Consider the following 7,374-nt stretch of genomic DNA (forward strand, 5'->3'; position numbering starts at 1 on the left):
GGGTGTGTGGCGGACGAACGGACTGCGTATCCGGATTCGTCTCGTCGTTCTGAGCAACTTTCATGTTGAAAATATTTTTATCCGAGTTACGGATTAAAAGATATGATTTTCTAAATATTTTATTAATTTCTGGAATTTAATTAATTAATTAATTAATTCAAAAAATGAATTTATGACGTCAGCATGATGTCATGCTGACGTCAGTAGTCAACAGGGTTGACTTGGTCAACCTGACAGGTGGGTCCCGTTCGTTAGTGACTGTTAACTAATTATCTTAGTTAAGTTTAATTAACAGTAGTTAATTAGGTTAATTAGTCATTAGGTTTAATTAATCAGGATTAATTAAATTAATTATTTACTTAACTAATTAATTATTTAATTAATTTTATTCATTATTATTTTTATTAATTATATTTATCTAAGTTCCTTTTTCCCTTTTCTTTTTTTTTAAACGTTCTGGGGGGTGTGGCCCCCATGTCATAGGCAGGGGCCGGTCCAGTCAGCCTGGCTGACCGAGTCAACAGACCGGCCGGGCCCCTAGGGCCCACGGTTCAGTGACCCAGGGGGTGGCCCCGTGTCGGCCACGTCGGCAGCCGGCATTGGGGGCTCCGGTGGGCGTCCGCGGCGGAGGGGGCGCCGGACTTCGCCGGAATCGTCGCCCGGCGGCCAAAAGGGGCCGCGGGTGGGTGCGTTCGAATGGGGAGAGGACGCCGCGTCCATTGGTGGCAAGGCCACGGCCGGACTCGGCCGGAAATGGCGCCGGCGAGCGGCGGAGGCGGCGGGGTGGTTCGGGTCTTCGTCGACAGCGCGCTACGGGGGCCGAGGGGGGGGGGGTCGCGCGGCGTGCTGAGCACCACGGGCTCGGCCCCGTGACCATTTGGTCACCGGGGGGGGCGCCGGCGACGAGATCCACGACGCGGGGGGGGGGGCGTTCAGGTGCGGCGGCTCGCCGGGGCCGAGGCTCGGGCGAGGAGAAGGGAGAGGGAGGCCGGGGAGCACGTGGGGGGGCGGCCGGAGCCGGCGACGGGGGGGGGGGGGCGCGGTGGTGGCGCTCGGGAGGGGGACGAGGGGAGAGAGGGGATCCACGGGGGGGGGGGGGGGGAGAGCTCACGGGGGGGGCGCAGGGTCTCGGAGGCGTGCTCGGAGACGGTCGGGGGCGACCGGTGAGGAGGAGGGCGGGGAGGCGGCCGTCCGGCGTCGCGGATCCGGCGAGGTTGGGTGGGGGTCGGGGACGGCCCGAGGCGACGAGGGGCCTTGCGGCCTGCGCGGCCGGTCGGGAAGGAGGGGACGAGGGGAGGTCGGGGCGGCGGATCGGTCGCCGGCGTCGGGGGGCGACGGGATCGGATCGGGGGGGGCGAATGGGTGCGGCTAGGGTTTGCCGACCGGGGGAGGGGGGGATAAGGGAGTGAGGGGTGGGCCGGGCCAGGGGGGCTGGCCGACTGGGCCAGGTGGGCTTGGCCCAGTTGGGCCAGTGGGGTTTCCTTCCTTTTTTTTTGTATTGTTTTCTGTTTTCTTTTTATTTATTTTCTTTTCTGTTTTTATTTATTTATAAACACTTAGGCATTTTATAAAATTGTGAACCTTACACCATAATTATCTTTGTAATATTTGGCAACCACCGAACATTTTTGTTTTAATTTTTGAAAACTTTTATTGTTTTCTTTTATTTAAATTTTGAATTTGTTTCGGTTCTGAACTATCGAGAGTTTATCACAGTAATCGTGGTGACGTGGCATCATTAGCGGGGAATCACTGTAGCTTAATTATCCGGGCGTCACAGACTTGTAGTACCAGACTTGAACGATACAAAGTGCGACCTGGCACACCGTAACACCAGTTGGAACAAGCGGGTAGCTATCTCAAAAAACAATCAACAACTAAAAAAACCGTGACCTGGCATGTAGTAGTACACAATTTTAAATGATTGTTTTGATGGAGTGAAAAAGGAAAAGTACCCCACTACTTATATATAGGCCGGAGCCGCCGCGCTTGCTTGCTAGGGCTTCTCTATTCACACACTCTCATCCTCTCCAGATCTAAACAAGATAGGGGTAGTAACACTGTCTTTCTCCCTTCAAAAAACACTGGCTTTCTATCCTCACCGCTGGTTACAGATCCGGACGTATCCCCCTCCGCCGGTGAAGGGGAGGAGGGGCAGCATTTAGGCCGTTGTCGACAGCGAGGGAGGAGACCCACTGCTAGCCGCACCGTTATCTCTGGCCGAGCACCGGTGCGGGAGGTCCTCCGATCCCTTCGTCGTTGCCTGTGGGTGGATCCGGCCTCCCGCCGCCCACCTATCCACATCCCGACGACCTTCAGGTATATCTTTGTTCGAAATCGCCTTAGCTCTACTTCCCCAGCTCGCTACATTGCTGCATGTGCATCATTTTCTACCTCTCAGCCCCTCTCGATCGGATGGTCCAACGTCACCTATTTTTTTTCTTCTATTGTTAGAGGTAAAGCTACTTCATGGAGTCGAATCTTGTGCTCCCTCCGTCCGAAAATACTTGTCATTGAAATAAAGTGGGGGTGGGGGAATTTAGTATGTACATCGGACTTGGTACAAATAGGAAGGAAAGGGGATGAAAGTAGTACAGACTGGTCATCCAACCGGTCTCTTGGTCGAAAAGGGAAATATAGGGGTAACACTATACACAGTGGTATGACCAGGACTAGATTTGCTATCCACACATAGGAGTAGGTGGCTAGAGTTAACAAAAATGGGACCAACCCAAATATGTTTCTTGGATGTTTGTTTCTCGGGGCAACAAACTATGAATCACCACTTTATGCCCCTTTTTACGTACATGGTGTTGTATTGCTGGTGCACCCACTGTCCCATGCCCTTATACCAAATATTTACGCTCCGGTCGGAATAAAGGGGCAGAAAACATAGGTCATGATGAAAATAGAGGAATAGGAAAGGAATGTAGGTATAAAACTATGGAACAATGAACCGGAGGAAACTCTCAAGAGAATGTGTTCGGATGGACTACGAAATGTACAAATTTGTTTTTTTAGAGTAGCATGCTTGGCAATATGAGATGCTATTTGTTTATTCAGCTGCACAGTGACTACTCTTGTCCTCACCTCACGTACCACACGTAGGTTGATTTTTTTTATTCCGGCAAACACAGCACAGCAACCTGTCTAATGCATGGCAGCGAGCGCCTGCCTCGAGCTTCCGCCCAAAAAATGAGCAGTGCGTGGATGTTTCTAATCCGATGGAATCAGTACTACCAGACCAGCTTTCCTATGAAACACTATTCACCTTTCCCGTGTTCCGAACGGTTGGAAGGGAAAGAATACCGTAGGAATTGTGTTCCTATGAAAATCCTGCACCAAACCTGTGAACCGAACGCAGCCTTAGTTGTTCTTAATATAATGTCCCTATTAAAAATGAAGCCATGACGCTGTTTTTTCCTGTAATTGTTTGAGACTCTAACAAGTTTAGCCAAATGTTTTTGCCTGTAATTGTTTGAGACTCTGACTGTTTCCTCTGTGCCTTTTTGTGCAAACAGGGATATCCAATTCACTTGGTTGCTGTTGTGACCTTTTGGTGCACTGCACAAAACTCTTCTTAAAAGAAGTGACTTTTGTGCTGTTTAACTGGAATGTCAGATGGAACAGTTGGTTCATTTTGGTGGAACTGCACAAAGGGAGATCTGTGTTCCAATCCTCATCGTCCATATTGGCGCCATAACCTTCCTTTAGGTAAGAATGATATTTAATGCATGTGTTCATCTCTATTTTCCGACTGCCATGAGAAAATAATGCTGTTTTTTACTAATACACTTGTACTCCCTCACTGAAAAAACCAATTCTGAATTAGAAAACCAATCATGTACTTGGTTTCACCAACTGGTGAGGAGAAAGAGAAACAGAGCATGAAGAGGAAGAAGAAGAAGAATAAACAATGCCAAGGCGATCTTGCTGAAGCCAGAGACCTCAGTCGAGGCTATTCAAGGGCTCCGGCAATGACTACCTTATATGTGAGACGATCCTCTAGGGAGCCCTTCCACTTCTGCTGTCTCACTTAATTAATTAGGAGTACTTAAGTACCACTAATTTATTACTGCCTAATTTTCCTGTTGGAGTTAAACAAATCTTTAGTAGGACCCTATGCTGAATCATGTACGTGTGAATGTTTGTCTATGGAGGTGAATCATGTGGTGGAGCAGGGAGGGAATATTATTAGTGTCATGACATAATAGTGCTATTGTTTTGCATGTCAATTTATTGCCATTGGTTCAATGAGGCAATGTTGTGCGTATTGTCCATCATGAATTTGATGCTACTATTTGAGTAATATGCTAATGTCTTCCTATCCTTTCTCACTAAGATAATGAAGGTTTCACCTTGTTCCTACTTGTGCAAACAGGGATCATGTTGTGCCAATCATACATTTTAGTGGAACCACACAAGACAATACAATGAACTGTATCCCAGCGAGTGCTTTAACTCTGCTGGAAGTTCTTGATAATCTTTCTATATAATCTCAGCACTGGTAAACAAGAGTGATTTCAACCATACATTTGAAGTGCACAAAAATATATACTATTGTGTGATTCCAGTGAGTGCTTTATCATCTCTTATGGGACTACATGAATAAGCTTTTTTTCTCAGGTTGGTACGGTCCTAAGGCCTTCATCGATATTAGTTTGCTGTCATCTCTATTTGTATCGTGCTACTGTCATGAGAAACTCCTTTATCTTTGCACTTCTAAGTTTTGCAACCTATGATAAATGGCAATGCTTTGAGTGTTGAGTTGAGCTAATTGGCACTGATTAAATAAACTAATACCTCTCTTTAAGCAAGACTACTATGTTGCTAACTTTACCCATTAAGATAATGAGGGTGCTTCTATTTGTTAGTGTATGTTTCATCAACTAGTCCTACTATTATAGTAATCTCACTCTCTCAATATATGTGCCAATAGGGATGCTCGATTTTGGTGGAACTGCACAAAAACTTTGGGTGCTTCATTGCCTCGATAGCTTCCGTCCTTTCTTGTCAGTCGCTAATCTTCGCTTGCTTTCTTCCTTTGCTGTCAGTCGCTTGGCTTATCTCGGCTTCCAGTCAAAGGAAATAGTAATTGATATGCTACCTCACACATGTTGGTTCTGGTCTTTATCCTGATTATTGTGCATGTCATATGTATTGGTAATTTGGTATTGTGCTACTATTTACCGATTTCATAAAGGAGTAATTTGGAGCCTAAACTCGCAGGCAAATCATTACATCGGGTGATTTCGGTAGAACTGCACAAAATGATCAGATGGACAGGTACTTATGCTACTGCTATGTACTCCAAAGTTCACTCAGACAAGCATCGATGTTGACAAGAAGTGGCTATATTCATTCGAGTATCAACCGGCGTCAACCAATTGTCAAACTCCAAGTATTAGGAGAGTGAACGCCAAAAATATTGCTTGGTGCATAGCCCAGAAAAACGTAGTCCAGTCTTTGGTCCCAACTTGTGCCTTTTGGTTATCGGCACATGTGGTAGCGAACTATATGGCATGGAGTCTAAATATTCCAGACAAGTTGGTTGACGCGTATATTCATCTGGCACTTAATTAGTCTGCATGCCAAGGATGCTCCATTTCAGTTGAACTGCACAAAAAATTTGGGTGGTTCATTTTCTCAACCACCTCCTTTCTCGTCTGCAATGTAGAATTTTGGCGAGATACAACACCAAGATGAGCCAGTAAACTAGTTGGATGAACATAGTGGCCAAGTTGCTCAAACCTCGCTTGGCACGAGGCAACTATTTGAGGATAAACCTACAAGCAAAGTTCAGATTGTCTGTGCTGCCTCTTATGTACTCGAAAGTTTACTCGTACAAGAATTAATTTTAGCAAGAAGTACCTCTGATTGAACACCATTTACCAGTCTGTACCCTAGGTAATTAAAGTTTGTCCATGGATCATATTGGCTGTGATCTCAATCATTTGGATGCATAAACATACTGAACATGTGTATATCTGAATCTTTTTGTGAATTATGTATGAATATTGTCGTGTGATCTATCAATCATTTGGATGCATAGATATGCTGAGCTTATGTATATATGAATCTTTTGAGTTGTTGATAGTGAATGTTAGCTATGAATATGAACGTGTCCTGTGAACCTGAGTTTGATATGAATTGCAACAGAACCAGTTATAACCCTTCTCCTCCTCTCAATCTGCGACTCCACTGCCGCGTTTTCCCATCTCCGAGTCGTTCCCGTCCGGGGCCTCGCTGTCGTCCACCGCCTCGCTGTGTTCGGTGTGGCGTGGTCAACAAACAAGAGTCATCGGAAGAGGAATGTACGTGGAGATCCTGACGGCTGGGACCCATGAGGTCCATGGTCGCACGCAAGGAAAGTTCCTCCTTATTAAGCTGAAAAAAATGTTTCCTCCACCTGACAGCTGGGACCCACCGGCTGTATCTTCGCACAGAAGGAAGTGCCTCCTTGTTTTGCAAAAAAAATTATTCATCCCATTGACAGCTGGGACCCGTCAGATTTGGTGACTGACTTGTGGGCCTGCTAAGCGGACGTGTACGCACAGCTTTGTCAACTTAATCAACAAATTATTCTAGCAGCTGGACCGTTGGATGTTAATCCAACAGCCGTGCTCCTTCTTCAACCTCTGTTCTTGCTCCTGTCTCCCGTGGGCGGCACTGCGGCTGTGCTGCCGTGCACCCGAACCAGTGAAGTTTCCCACTCCTCTCCATCTGTGACTCCACTACCCCGTCTTCCCCATCTCTAGGTCGTTCCAGTCTGGGTGCGCTTGGCATGGTGTGGTCAACGTGGTCAACAACCGAGAGTCATCGGAAGATGACTGTACGTGAGAGGCTGATAGTGGGGACACACCATGCGCATGGACGCATGCATGCAACGGAACGTGGCGAGGTCAACGTGGTCAAGGAACGACTTCCATCGGAAGTATACTGTACGTGGAGAGTCTCAGCTGGGTCCACGGCCGCAGCAAGTTGCCTCCTTATTTCGCGGAAAATAATGATTCCTCCAACTGACAACAAGGACCCAGTGGAAGGGCCACCGTATTTTGTGAAAAAAAAATGTTTGCCCCCTGACTGCTGGGACCCACCTGACGGGCCACCGTATTTCGCGAAAAAACGTCCCCCCCCCCCGCTGTCAGCTCGGACCCACCGGAAGTGTCTCCTTATTACGCACAAAAAATGAATACTCCCCCTGCTAGCTGGGACCCACCTTGGTGGGAAGCTGACTTGTGGGCCTACTAAGTTGAAGGGGACGAAGGGCTTTGTCAACTTAGTCAATATGAACGATTCCAGCTCCAGTGACCGTACGATGTCCATCCAACGGCCGTAGTGCTTCTTCAACCTCTGGTCTTCTTGCTCCAACCG

This window comes from Triticum aestivum, chromosome 2B, assembly GCF_018294505.1.
Source record: "Triticum aestivum cultivar Chinese Spring chromosome 2B, IWGSC CS RefSeq v2.1, whole genome shotgun sequence".
NCBI classification, from domain to species: Eukaryota; Viridiplantae; Streptophyta; class Magnoliopsida; order Poales; family Poaceae; genus Triticum; species Triticum aestivum.